The sequence below is a fragment of the Anomalospiza imberbis genome, chromosome 17 (assembly GCF_031753505.1).
Source record: "Anomalospiza imberbis isolate Cuckoo-Finch-1a 21T00152 chromosome 17, ASM3175350v1, whole genome shotgun sequence".
NCBI classification, from domain to species: domain Eukaryota; kingdom Metazoa; phylum Chordata; class Aves; order Passeriformes; family Viduidae; genus Anomalospiza; species Anomalospiza imberbis.
Window position 1 is genome coordinate 9,818,995 of NC_089697.1, and position 14,077 is coordinate 9,833,071.

Sequence of the window (14,077 nt, forward strand, 5' to 3'; positions counted from 1 at the left end):
GAATTTGGTGTAAAATACATCATGGCACCATGTGAAGCACAGCTCAGGTTTTGGAGAGTAGAACTGAGGGTGCTGTGTGCTGAGGGGACACTGCTGTCACTGGACTATCTGGATTTGTCAAAATCCCAAAAAGTGGCTGTCCTACCTGGCTTGGAGGGCAAAAGTCTGTGTTGTGGTTTGGGCTCTTAAACCTGCTGTGCTGCTGCTCAGCTCCAGGCTCTTTGCTGTCCTGCCTGGAGCCTCCAGGCCAGCTGGAAATGGGAACGTGCCTCTGCTGCAGAGGGGCTGTGCAGAGAGCAGAGGGACAGGACACCATGACTCACAGCCACCATGGGAATTGTCCCCTGTGATCCTGCTGTGATTAAGTGCCCCAGTGGGTGGAGGGGGAGGAAGGGGTGTGATGGAAGATTGATGGAAAATTCTTTCCCCCCCCCACCCCCCCAAAAGAGGTCGTTTGAGTCAGAGCTGACAAGGTTTAAGAAAACATGAATGGCTGGCTCCCTGCCAGAGCCTGACATCTTCCTTGCATGAAGGTGAACCCAGGCCAGCCCTTCCTTGAGATGTTTATGGATAGTTGGTGCTTTATGATAAACTCTGGGGGAGGAATGCTTGCAGTCATGCAAGAGCAGGAGCTTCGTGCCAGTGCTTGCTTGAGGTTAATTACTGCAGTGAGAGGGTGGCTGAGTAGCAGCCCCCATCTCCTCCTGCCTCGTCTGCTGGCCCTGGTGACACCAGAGAACAGCAGGGTTTCAGACTGAAGCTTTACAGAGAGTTTTGGTTGATACCTCGAAGGTATTTAGTTGGGCAGTGCCTGACAGAAACACCGACATCCATTCACTTCTGCTGGGGAGACAAGAGAAGCCTTCTCCTTTGGAGATCTCCAGAACTCTTTGGAATGCAGCTCCCTTTGGGCTTAGAAGGAGGAAAAGAAGTAGTTGCATCCATTGGTAATTCACAGAGATGGAAAGGAAGTGAGAGGAATTGTGAGCCATGCTCTGGAGCCAGTGCCAAGGTGGGTTTGGTAGTCATTGGGGTGTGTCTCAGCAAGGGAGCGGATTGATAACTTTTGAGGTGCTTTGAGAAGCACCTCTTGAGTTTTCTAGTAATTGCAATGGGACCTGCCAAAGCTGCTGCATTTTCTGGCCTCTGAACTAATTAACCTGTGCTTGCCAGGCTCTCTCAGCTCCAGAGTAAAGGTGTTGATGCACAAAACACACGAGGTGCTTCAGCCCTTGGCAATAGGCTGCTGGTCTTTCAGTGTGAAACTTGGCTCTAAAGGAGCTGGGTGTTTTTCCTGTGGTGGATTTTCAGGACATAAACCTGCTTCCTTTCCCTTTTGCACTGCAGAGGGTCCCCTCAGGACCAGCTTTGCACGATGGTTTGATGTGCAGGATGCCTACAAATGTGCAGGTGTAGCCAAATGCCTGACTTGCATGAGCAGCTCAGTCCTTGTTGTGTGAACTGTATTCTTGTTAATGAGTATTAAATTCTTACTCATCTTTGGCAGATCTGGACTGGGTTAGATCTGGCCTAATGCTGAAGCAACACCACTGATCCAGAGCATGGTACCTCGTGTGTAAAAACACTGACATTTTCTTTCACTTCAGTTTCTCACCTCCCATGTATTTTCTTTTAGTTGAAATGGTAGTAGGAGCTGCTGGTGGAGGTCTTCAGGAGCCCTCTGTGAAAAGCACCTGGGAGGAAATCCCTGCAAACTGATGGGCTTGAGGCTCACCTCCCTGTTCCCAGCAAAAGCTTTCAACGTGAAGATGAATCTGATGTTTATTCTCTGGCTTAATGAATTGAAAAATCCCTCTTGAGGCAGTTAACTCACAAAATCCCAAGAGAGCGCTCAGGGTTCTGGGTTCTTCATGAATAAAGATGATGTCCTGGAGGCTGCTTTCCCTAGGCTTGATGTGGGATAGGCGTGATGGTCATCCAAGCATTTTCAGCTGAAAACCGTTTAAATTTCTCCCTTTTTTCACCTTCTTAATTTCTGTTGCTTGGGAGCCCTTACCTCTGGGTGATGAAGCTGCTGCTTACACTTCCCTCAAGGGCACTCTTGTTGATTCTTGCTGTACACAGGGGGAAAGTTGAAGTCTCTTCTTTTCCTTCCCCTCGCTGGGCATGTCTCCTGCAGCATTTTCCCCAGCACTCATCCCTGGAAAATGCACAGTGTCCATTTCTCTTGGGACCACAGGCTCCTTACCTGCCTGGTGTTGTTCATGGAACATTGCAAGAATGGGGGAGGATTTAAGATTCTTTTTTTTTTTCATACGGTTTTTATTTTTCTTAACTTTTCTCATTGCTGAGGAGGAACTATTTGGTAATTACTCCTACTTGGTCCTCACTGTGCTGGGGCACCCCTGTGGGAAAGGGGTAGGAGAGCTTAGTGACATTTATTGTGAGCTTTTGCACCTTAAATAAAGGGCCGGGGCGTAAAATCTCTAACAAAGACGTTCTTTCTCCAAATTGTTCTCTGGCTGTTGGAGCAAAAGCAGCATTAAAAACAAAGCACATTAAGTAGGCTGAGCAGAGATCTTTTTTACTTTCAACAGCTGAGCCTGTGGTTTCTTCTCCTTTGTAGAGTCCTCTCCAATTGCAATAAAATCCTTCAAAAGTAGATCAGGATCTTTGTTCATAGGCTTCAGAACTGTAGCTGCCTGATCTGAGTGGTCTGTGGCTCACATTTAACTACAGAGCGTGTTCAGTGCTGCTGTCCTTGGCCATGGATGTGGAATGGAAGCAGGGTGTACATTTGTAGTGCTGCTTCTGGGAAAGGCAGAAAAGGTGTGACTGGGAGCTGGCACTGAGCCCAAGTGGATGGGTCTTCTCTCCCAATTTATTTCGCGCTTTATTGTTTAACTTAGCTGTGAAGTCTCTTCTGTTTCTTCAAAGCTGCAGTTCCCCTGACCTGGACCAGCAGCTATTGAATTTTTTTTTCTTTTTTCGTGCTGATAAAGTGTGATTTTTGCTTTCACTTAGCACAGAAAGGTCGAGAAGGGCCATCTGCCAACTCCCACCAGATTCCTGGCTCCCAAGGGCTGTGTGGGAGCCGCTCAGGTGAGCAGGAAGGGAGTGTCTGGTTGTTAATCAAGTGGGGATCTGTCTCCTCTGGCAGCAAGAGCGGACCCATCCTCTCCTTTTCAAACAGCCTTGCCAAACTGGATGCCAAGCTCCAGAGCAGCCAAGGCTGAAACTTCTTTCCTCTTTGCTGCTGCTGTTGGTTGCTGTTAAGGGAAAAGCTGTGCAGAATACTGGTGTAGGTAAATCACTGGTGACACATGAATTTTAATTGTATGTTATGTTTATGCAAGTCATGAGCTAGTACTGCTTAAAATCAGTCTTCCAGGGCTGCAGTGAGTAGAAAGGATTTCAGTTGTAACATCTGAATCCCAAAAGACCTGCCTTGCCTCACGTCTGCCAGGCTGTGAGCACAGGGAGGAGCAGGAGGCTCTGGGCAGGTCACTCAGTGTTGTGGCACCTTTTGTGGCCTCGAGGAGGTTGTTTCTGCCTGCTCTTTGCATCTTGTACAAATGACCCTTGTGCTTCAACAGCTTAATCTTCCCAGAGGCTGTGCTTGCTCTGCCTAGACCTGAACCAGGTGTTAAAATAAACCTCAGCCTCCCCCCCCCAGAACAGCTCCAGGTAATGACTGATGAAAGGATAATTGGTGGTTCTAAGAAATGCATGCAAGATTTCCACTCTAGTTTCTCCCTAGGTGTTGTTGCCTATTTATAACGTTGGTGTGATGAGAAACAAAGAGGCTGACAGTGAGGTCTCCTTCCCTGGAGCTTCTTATTTCCTCCAGCCTGTCCCTTCTTCTCAGCTCCCTGGGATTCTTCAAAGATTAGGAGAGAGCCTCGGGGTGAGCATGGGCTGGGGAGAGGTCAGGCTGGAGTAGGGGAGGCTTTAGCCTGTAATGAATAGCTGGAAGGCAAGCCTGGTAATTTCTTGCTGTTCTCCTGGAAAGTGTCTGCTTGGCTGGGCTGGAAAACAAGAGCATGCCTTGACTGGGGTGTGTGTGGGTCCACGTGCTCCGGGGTCAGCTCTGCCCAGGCTGTGCCTGGCTGTACCAGGCGAGTTAAAACAGAGCGGGACTGCCTGGGCCAGGCCCCTGTTGCTGTTGTTTTCCTCCCTCAGAGAGATGTTGCAGGGAGCTTTTTTGGGAAGGTCACTATAGCCAGTGGAAGCAGAGAGGTTCACAGCTCTGACACAGAGCATGCTGGCATCCCATTAAGTGGTTTAGCATTTTCTGTGCTTTGGCTTGTCCCACCTGCAGAATGGGAATACTGCATTTTATCTCCATTTTCTCTGCAGGAGCCTGTGTAGCACCAGACCAATCTGTTGCAGAAGAGAATGATTCCTTGAGTCAGGCTCTTGGCTTGGCTCTGTGCAGCCCCTTCTCCTCTGTCACTTTTTCAGCAAGTGAGAGCATCCCTGAGCCCTGTGGGTGCAGATCTCGTGTCCTGCACACACCCCTGAGGGCTGAAGCTGCTGAAGCTGCGGGCTGTGAGCCTGGAGTCACTGCCAGCCCTGCTCTGTGTGTGGGACTGAGAGACAGGCTCATCCTGTGGCATTGCACAGCCAGTTTAGTTCTTGCTGCTTGTCCTGGTTGGGATGAGAAGCCCCTCAAGTGAGCTCTTCCTGCTTCCTGGGGCACAGTTCCAGGAGCTGTCCTTGCCCTCTGCAGCTCCAGCACAGCTATCTCCTGGCTCAGATCCACAGGGCTGGCAGGGAGGATGCTAAATACACTCTTGATCATCTGCCTAGTCAGCTTTTCTGCTCTTTCAAGCCTGTTCTAGCCCCCTGCACCTTTCTTTTGATGCTCTACCAAGCCTGGCTCAGCCCTGCATTCATCTCTGCCTTATCCTTTTATTATAGTCATAAATGTGGGCCTTCAGGCTGTGCCCAGCCTTGATCCTCAGTTGTTTCCTGTTTTCTGGAATCAGTGCTCTTCAAATTCCGGACTTCCCCTCCTATGTGTAATGCCAAGCAGTGCAGCAAACAGTTCACTGCTTCCTGTTTGATGGAAGTAAAAACGGAGATCAGTAGGAGGACACGAGGGGAAGGTGCATGCCTGGTGTGCTGGAGTTTAAGAGCAGACTCCAGGCAGTTGATTAGGGAAATGTGGCCTATTCTCACAGACCTGGTAACTGAGGTTTTGCTTCTGGAGGCATCCTGGAGGTTAGAGAGGAGGGATGGGAACAGGGATGGATCGTACTGGGACATCCAGCGAGGAAGAGGACAAAGCCTTGAGGGTGACACATGGATGACTCCGCACAAGGCAAGGACTGAGCTGTGGTTTGGGGCTTCTTTGGTCATCAGAGACTCTGACAAGAATGAGAGGAATGACATTTTGTTCCCCACAGAAGGACATGCCAAGCATAACTATAAAAACGCCTTTGTTAGCATGAGGTCACTGCTAATGGAAGGTGGGTCTGGAGGCTGCCAGCTCCTGTTTGTGCAGTGTAGGAAGCCACGTTGCCTGTTTCCTCCAGGCACCCCAACCTGGCCCCAGGGCTTTGGCAAGGCAGCCAGACAGAGGCAGGGAGAGGATGAGCAGGCATCGGGGCCGGCAATGGCTGCTGCACCAAGTCCTGCCAGGACTTGTCAGTCAGAGCTCCTGGAGAGCAGTGTTAGGATGGTAGTTTGACATTCTTGTCCTACCCTCTGTCAAACAACAAAATATTCATGGGAGATGATGTGGCACAAAGCAGCATGCCTCTTGTTCCCAGCCATGCACATCTACCTGGAGAAGCTGGGGTTCAGCAGCAGGGTTAAACCAGCGTGGTGTGCATGGTTATCTGGAAGTTACAACAGCTTCCCTTAGAAGAAGTTGCCTTTATCCTGGAAGATTTGCATATCACTGATGGCTTTTTCCATGAAGCTGTGTGCTGTAAACTGTGTCTTTGATGGAGCAGATTTCCTGGCAAAGCTTGTGTTTATATCTTGCTCTAGTTGGTGTGCCCTGCCTGAGAATCACTTTGCATCTTCTGCTTGGCATCCTGAGTCTTGCCAGTGGTTGTTTGTGTAACCCATGCAGGGACAAGCAAACAGGCAAACTGAGAATGCCACAATTTATTTTTTTAGTTTCTCTTTCCCATTTCTTTCTCTGCCTGCTTTGATACAGAGCTCTCCCTCACACACACACTCAGGTCACTCTCAAGTTCCCATCACTGTGGATTGGAGCGTGCCCTGTGCCCAAAATCCAGCTGGCATGCTGCTGTAGGCATCTCTTGGATCTAGTTAAATGTGCATCATGCCAAGCCCCAATGGGAAGAGGAAAAGAATGGCTTTCTGGTATTTGCACATAGTTGCAAACTGTAAACACAGGCTCATGACTGCAAACAGAAATCTGTATTGCTGGTTTCATCGTGACTTCACTGTTGTTGTCCTGGCTGTTTGCTAAAGCTGTTCCTTAATCCTATTCCAGGCTTTGGCAAAGTCTGCATCCACCCGAACTTAGTGGGCACAAAGATGTTGGCTGGACTCCAGGAAGGGGTTTGATTATTTCTTTCTCTACCAGTTGTAGTTTTCTGCCTTGGAGCATGCTTGCTTCAAGTTTCTGTAAATTGGGTGGGAAATACGAGGGGTTCTTGGGGGGATTGTGAGGACAAACCCCTGTGTTCTTGTGAGCCTTGTGGGTCTGACCAGCAGCAAGAACTCCACAGAACCACTGTAGCTGCAGATCTGTGCTGGTGTTAGCAGTGCTGTAGGGAATGTTAATCCTGCTGTGACCCTGGTATCTGCTGCTCTTGGGTCAGCTCACACGGCAGTGTCATGGTGGGGAAACCTGCTGACAAATGCTAACGTGCTGCACGGCTGGGATGTGGATTTTTGGAAGAATAAACCTGCTAGCATGTGTGGGGTTTAACTTTGTTGAAATCTGCTAACGACCAGGCTTTAAAGCCAGCGCTGTCAAGGCTCGCAGGGACCACGCAGAGGAATTCCAGAAAGGCAGAAAGTGCTGCCTGGGAGCTGGGTGCAGTGGGGTTTGGTGCAGGGACCTCTTAAAAGATGCAAGGGAGACTTTTCCTGTTGGAGCTGAGTCATCTTGGTACATGTGGGATCTGGAGCCTGACAGTGATCCAGAGAGGGGCTTTCCAAAACCACTTGGCCCTGGAAATGGTGAGCTAAGAAATACAAGGAAAGATAGGCATAGACACAAATAAGGTGTCAGAGCTTGAGCATCCATGTGCCCTTCCAAATCCAACGGAGGGAGGATTTCAGCATATTGCTTTTGGGTGCTGGAGATGTTGAGGTTCCTGAGGTTTGTGTGAGTCATTCATCATTGGCACTTGGCCATTTAAAATGAAAAGCCTTTCAGGGGCTTTGGTGCCAAGCTGAGACCTCTCACGTTGTGCCAATTTTTAGCTAATTCGTCCTCTTCCGTTTCCTTCCTCCCCTCACCCTTCCCATGCGTGCAGGTTTGTGACAGGATATCCACTTCGTCCCAGGGAATTGGGGGAAATACTTTCTTGTAGCATGGCCTGCTGCCAAGATTTTGTTCTTGTTGCTGAGAGAACAGCCCAAAGAAACCCTTGGAGCTGAAGCTGGCATGCAACTTAGAGTGGATTTCCTGCAGCTCTGGAAGTGAAGTGTATGACATGTGTTTTCTGGGTTTTTTTTAATCCCATAAATGCAAGGAAAAAGAGGACTTGGGTAGGTTACAGACAGGCTGGGTCTGAAATCCTCTCTTTGATGGGAAATTGCTGTGTCACAGATGTACAAGTTGTGCCTTGTCAAGGTTGAAATCAGTCTTGGGGATTTTTTAATTGAATGAAGAGCTGAGATGCAACAGGCCTGGGGTTTTTAGAGTTTTTTTTTTTTTTTTTTTTTTTTTTTAATTCAGTTTGTGGTAAAGGTGCTGGTTGACCATACACCATTCTGTATATTGTAGCTGGAGGTTCTGCTTAGTGATTCCCGAGTGCTCTATGAAGGCATAAGTCATTTTTGTCATAAATTCAGAGCTGTATTGGTAATGGCAAGAAAAGTCGTGGATTGAAGTGTCTGGGACTTAACTCCTTGCTGTGGCCAAAGCAATGATGTCCAGGGCCCTGGGCTGTTGTACAGAGGGGATGAGACTGTGGTGGGCTGACACCTGGGCTTGTGCTCCAACACCTTGCTCTGCCCACTGTGCCCTGTGGGACACAAGATCTGGCTCCTGTTTGTCACAGCAGATCAGGTTGCATTTATCTGTGTACATGCTGTGTTTTGGTGAGATCCTGACATCCCTGCCCAGGACCTCCAGAAAACTGGGAATGTCACAGAGATCTTATTCACTGCTGGCCACAGAAGAAGCAGATGCTGTTTCAAGTCTCATCAAAAGCACAAAATCCTGTTTGTATCCTATGGAAGGGTATTGAGTGTTTCTTTTTTCAGCCTGTGATTTAGCCAAGGGCTTCCTTAGAAAACTTAACAAATCAGCAAGGCTTTGGCAGTACTGGAAAGGGTCTCACTATAGCTCTTTTATAGTATTTTTTAAATTTATTTTTAGTGCTGTAGAGCCGGGGATGTCTGGATGGAGCAGGTCCCAGATTTGTACAGCTCCTAGCATGCTCTGGAGAGCCCGTCCCAACAAGCTTGTGGTCCTGACTGATGGAGCTGTGCTTGTAAAACTCTGGGTGTAAAAACCAGCCTGCAAGCTGTCTAAAGCACAGACAAGTATTCTTTTGTCTGACTTCTCCCTTTTAATTCTAAACTGGCTCAGGAACTCCTCTAAGGATATTTAAATACCTTGTGCAGTGAACCTGTATTGATCTTACTTGCTGCAACTCAAACAACCCCACAGAACATACAGTTGGGAACATTTGTTTGCTCTGGATGGTAGGAATGTCCTCTTAAAAATGTGCTATGCTTTGGTAAGAATGAATAGAGGGTTTTTCCACCCCCTCTCCAGGTTTCTGAAGGCCAAAGTCTTGAAATGGCTTAGAAAAGCTGCTGAAGCTGCTGATAAGATATGCAGCAAATGTGCTTGAGAGCCTAATGTAGGAACAGAAATGTCTGAGCTGTTTGCTTTCCACTTAACAGTGTGAAAAATTAGTGTGTCTTATTAAGGAGCCTGGGGAATTGTGTGCTCAGAGTAAGGGCTGTGCTGAGCTCTCACTCCTGCCTTGTGTTATCCCTGGGGCTGGCAGCTGAAACGCTTTATTTGAGACACTGGGTAAGAGAGTGGAGCTCATTTGGACCCTGCAGAGCCCCATTTTGTTGCAGTTTTGTTTTTAACAGGCTCCTTCTGCCTCTGAGCTTGCTGCAGACATAGGATTGCCTCTTGACAGAGCAAGCCCTGTGTTTGGAGATGTGATTTTTCTGTCTAGTTTATCCTTTATTTTCTTCACCCACCACCTTGTTGTTCATGTGTCTCATTGCTGGAAACTCCCCAGCACTTTTGGTAGGAGGGCTGTGCACCTGCTAGAAGAGTGTGCTGGGGGCTTTTGGTGAGGCTGTGCTCACACACCATCAGCCAGGTCAGGGGGAGGATGCTGCTCTACACGGTGTATTTTATACCAGTGCTGCTTTTTGCCTGAAATGTGTGAATGCCCCCTCTGGACTGCTCTGACATCCATGAGGCATCTGCAGAGAGCCACTTCCATGAAGGTCAGTTGGACATATTTCATCATGATGTGGTGCCATGAGAATAACTGTGTAGCTATTGCTGAAAAACTTGGTTTTTAACCCCTGAAGTCAGACACACCTGTGCTGTGCCCCCAGCCCGGACACGTGCCATCCCATATGCCTGCCCTTCTTTCAGCAGTGGTCTTTATTTCAGTGGTGTGTGCTTACTCACCCAGCCCTCTTATCTGCACTAAATCAGAGCTTTCTTAAGCCCTTGTGTTTTCTGTAGCACTCCCCTTATCTCTGTTCCTTCCCAGGGCTGGGCAGTGGGAGCAGGGATCCAGGAGGGGCTGAGCAAGCTGTAAATGCCTGTTTGCCCTGCAGTGATGCTGTGAGGCTTAACAGCAACAGGCAAGGCTGAGAGCACCTGTAGGACAGTTGGGTTTTCTCGAATTGCTGGGCAGTTGGGGGTTCTGCAAGGTGATTTTATTTTTTAGGGTCTGAGGCAGTGGGATTTGTAGTGTGTTGATGCAGTCCAGAACTTGCAGTTTCTTGTGTGGTTTGCAGGTAACAGAAAAAGACTGAAAATTGTCTTGCAGGTTGCTGTCAGGTGTATCTATGGTCTTGTCACTGCTCTCTGTCCCCTTGTCCTTCTTCACAACCATCAGAATAAGGATATTGTGAAATCCTGTGGGAATGTGCCGTCCCCAAGGGAGGACAGCAGCTCCACAGCTCACCCCACCTTTTCCCCAGTCTGTAGCCACAGGTGCAGGTTTGGGCTGTGACACCAGGCTGTATCTGCAGGTGCTCTTTTGGGGGAAACCTGTGCAATGTGAGTACACCTGGATGAGGTAGGCATGCCTGCTGTGGTGCAGGCAGCTGTGGGGATGTGCATATCCTTGGAATAATGTCTGGACAGTTGTACAGCACTGTCAGCTTTGTGTTTGTAAGGCAGCTGACCTTTCTTTTGCTAAGGCTTTCAACAAGTCAATTTACAGTCTTGGAAGGGACCACCCAGAGCATGGTTTTGTGGCCAGGGAAAAGGAAGGGAGGGAACTCTTCAAAGGGTGGAGGAGACAAAATGACTCCCATGGCCTGTATATTGATTTCATGAACCGTGGGGCTCCGAGGCAGATGCCAGTCTGCTCTGCTGTGATGGTGGCAGAATGTGACCCGTGTCCCTCAGCAGCAGAGCAGTGGAGGCGATCACGTTTCCCCAGGCAGATCGGGTTTCTGGAGGCTGCCAGGGTGATGTGCCCTGTGCCTGGGAACGGGGCTGGGAGGCATTGCAGGGGAGGCTTTGGCTGTGCCTGGTAGGCACACATCTAGTGCAAACACCCACCTCAGCAGCTCTGGAGACCAGTGCCAAACTGCATTGCTTGTAGCTATGCTGTTTGCATGACTGGCTTTGCCTCCCTGCCTTTGAAGATGATGATTCTCTTTTGAAAACAGGACATCAAGAATCTGTTCTCAAGACGTGTTGAAAGACACTATTTACAAATGTTTATCCTGGAAAATATTTATAAAGCTCCCCTTGGGAGCAGATCCTTACAGTACAGTGGCCTCCTGTGGACTGAAGGGCAGCTCTCTGACTGCTCAGAGACCTGCCAGACCTGCTCAGGTTGGTGTCCTGCTGAGATTCCACTTCTTCCCAAAAGCCACTTACTGCAGACCCCATGGTTCATATCAGTGTTACACACGGGGCTGTATTCAATGCTAAATTGGACTTGAAGGGCTCTGCCTTTAGAAGATCTTCAGAGTGTTTAGCGAAGGGTAGAATTATTCTATTGTTATTATTATGTGACTGCTCTAAAGGTATCTTAGGACATTCACACCAATAAAAGATCAATAAAAGCTTCTTGTTAATCTCCTACAACAATGCTACTGCTATCTGCAAAGTACCAGCCTCGTGTCCTTGGTTCTTGCTCCAAGGAGCAGCACAGATTCCAGATTTCAGCAGCAGTGTGGGGTGCAGTGTCCCTGCCTGAATCAGAGCAAATCCCAGAGCCTGATCAAGATGAACTCGCTGTGCCTGTGGTGCTGATGGTTGCACACATGTCCAGTGAGGACATGCACTGAGTGTTCCAGGCGTGCTGAGTCTGTCATCCCCTGTTCATGCTGTATCCATAACTAGTGAGTTCCAGTCCCTTTTTTTTTTTTTTTTTGGTGTCTTGAGGGATAGTGAATTGCCCCTGGTGATGTTATTTTGTGGGCAGGGAGTGGGGATAAGGACTTGGATTTCTGCAGTGGAGGGACTGATCAGTTATCACGTCCCTGCACTACCAGGAAGGAGGAAACGTGAGATGGCTGGGCTGTTGTCTTTGGTGCCGGCATTGGAAAGGCTTTGGGGTTTATTTTCCCCACATCCCAACGTCAGCAGTGAGTCTTGGTGCAGCTCAGCATTCCTGCCCTGCGTGCCTCAGTGTCCCCGGGGCTGGGACAGGATGTGAGCGTGTTCGTGGCGTGGTGGCCCTGGCTCAGGTTGCTGAAAGGGAGAGGGGTGACAGGTGCGTGGCTGGTGGCACAGCTCCCTGTGCTCTGCAAATAAAATCCACCCGGATTTGGAACTGGGTCAGGAGCATGACCTGAAACACACCGATGGATGGGCTCGGAGTTCTGGGCTGTGCTGCTTCCTCCCTCCCTGGCTGCTGCCTGGGCCAGGAATTGAGTGTGAGAAATGTGAGCAGGTGGATTAGCGCTGCCGCTGGCTCGGTGCTGACTGAGCAGCAGCAGCACTCAGTGATGTGCTTTGCAGTTGGCCTCTTGCTCTTTGTGTGCCAAGCCCTTTCTGACCAGGGTGGCTGGAGGTGTGCTGAAAGCATCAGTCTTCAGCAAGGTGAAGCTGTTGCAGTTGGGCTGGGCTTCTCTGTCAGCAGCAAGACCTGCTTTGGGCAGCCCTGGGGCAGGTCAGAGGAACATGGGGCATTACAGGGAGCAGAGTAAAGCTGCTGTGGATGTCTGAGCCATGGGCTGGAGAGCAGAGTGACCGCACGTGTCCGCAGCGTGCGTTGCCTTAATGTGTTGTTTATTTGATGTGCTGTTTGTTCTGGCACAGCCCGGGCCCATGCTGGGGTGGATAATGCTGGAGAACAGCGTGAGCTAACCCTGCTTGTCAAAGAGAAGGCTTGAATTTGCCAGAAGCATCTTTTCTCCCAGTGGCTGGTATGTGGCAGCCAGGGGTTGAGGAGGGGAGAGGAGTCTCTTTGCCTGTCCCCAAGGCAGGGGACGTGGCACACTTCGCTTTTGGAAGTGCCTTTGGCATTCAGCATAGCTGCAACAAACCTGGGCAGAAGCTTCAGGCTTCAGTTACCCCACAGCTACAGGACACAGAGTGCATGGGATGGGGCATCTGGAAAGGCTTTGGCTCTGGATTCTGCCTCCCCTTTTCCCTCGCATCTTCTGCTGGCCCTTTGAAGGGTGTTGGGTGCTTTCCACAGGCAGCAGTGACAGCCAGCCCACAGGATATGGCCATGGTGGGGACAGTCAGCAGCCTGCCCCAGGGGGACTGCCTTGTGTCCCACCACATAGCAAGCTATCAGTTTCCTGTTATTGGCTACAATAACACAGCGCCTGTTTAAAAACAACCCGCATTAGCCCTCCCTCTCAAAGAATTTGAACCTGTCATGAAAGTTAGAGGAAAAGCATTTTCCCAGGCATCTCATCCAAAGTGGAGCATTTCTGTTCTCGTCAGCTGCTTGTGCTGCTGGGAAGAGCACTCAGTGTGTCCAGAGCAAGGGCTTGCTGAGGTGTGGGGCAAGGAGCACTGACCTGGGGAGTGCCCATCCAGCAGGACCTTCTGTAGCCTGGAGCAGAGGCAGATTTGGGCAGCCTGGCATTGGCTTTAGGTGGTGAATCAGCCATGGCACAGGGCAGATACTGTGTAGCCCTGCAGCTGCCTCCAGTGACTGCCTCCAGACCTCGAGGTGCATTCAGGGTGTGGAGATCAATGGTGTTAACATGCAGGGAGAGGAATAGGGACCCTCTCATCCTTTGGAAGGGTTGGTGTGAGGCTCTGGCCTGGGCAAAGCAGTGTTTTGCTTGCAAGCATATGTGCCAGTTGTTATTCCCTGTGTTCATGCTGACACAGGCTGGAGGAGTTGGTCGTAGGGACAGTTTGAGGCTGGGGGAGTGGAGGGATCACATTTGTCATCCCAGGGGGCCGGGGACCGGCCAGCATCACCCAGAGTGTATCAGCTGCAGCGATGTGGGATGGAGATGAAAAAACTCCCTGATATTTCAGTGGATGATCAAAACCATACTGAAAATCTCTGCCAGCGTGAGTTGCTGTATTTCGTTAAACAAAAACAGTCTCTCCTCATCCTCTTGGAGTCAAGCTGACAGGGGCAGACAAAAACCATGCTGTTGATATCACATTCACAATATGATCTTATCAGCCCCTGCCTCTGGGTTGTTACCAAGTTTGACTCTTTCCTTGGATTGATTTAGGAAGGTTTCTCTTCTCCAGAAATTAGTTTTCCAGATGCTTACTTTAAAGGAGGAAAAAAAAAATAGTTAGGGA

The 14,077-nt window shown here is 49.5% G+C and overlaps 1 protein-coding gene across 1 annotated transcript in view; it reads left to right on the top strand.

Annotated features, from left to right (window-relative positions):
• The window catches only part of LAMA5 (laminin subunit alpha 5), an 86,018-nt gene that overhangs the window by 9,589 nt on the left and 62,352 nt on the right, over window positions 1-14,077 (top strand). The gene's annotated exons all lie outside the window — the stretch shown is intronic.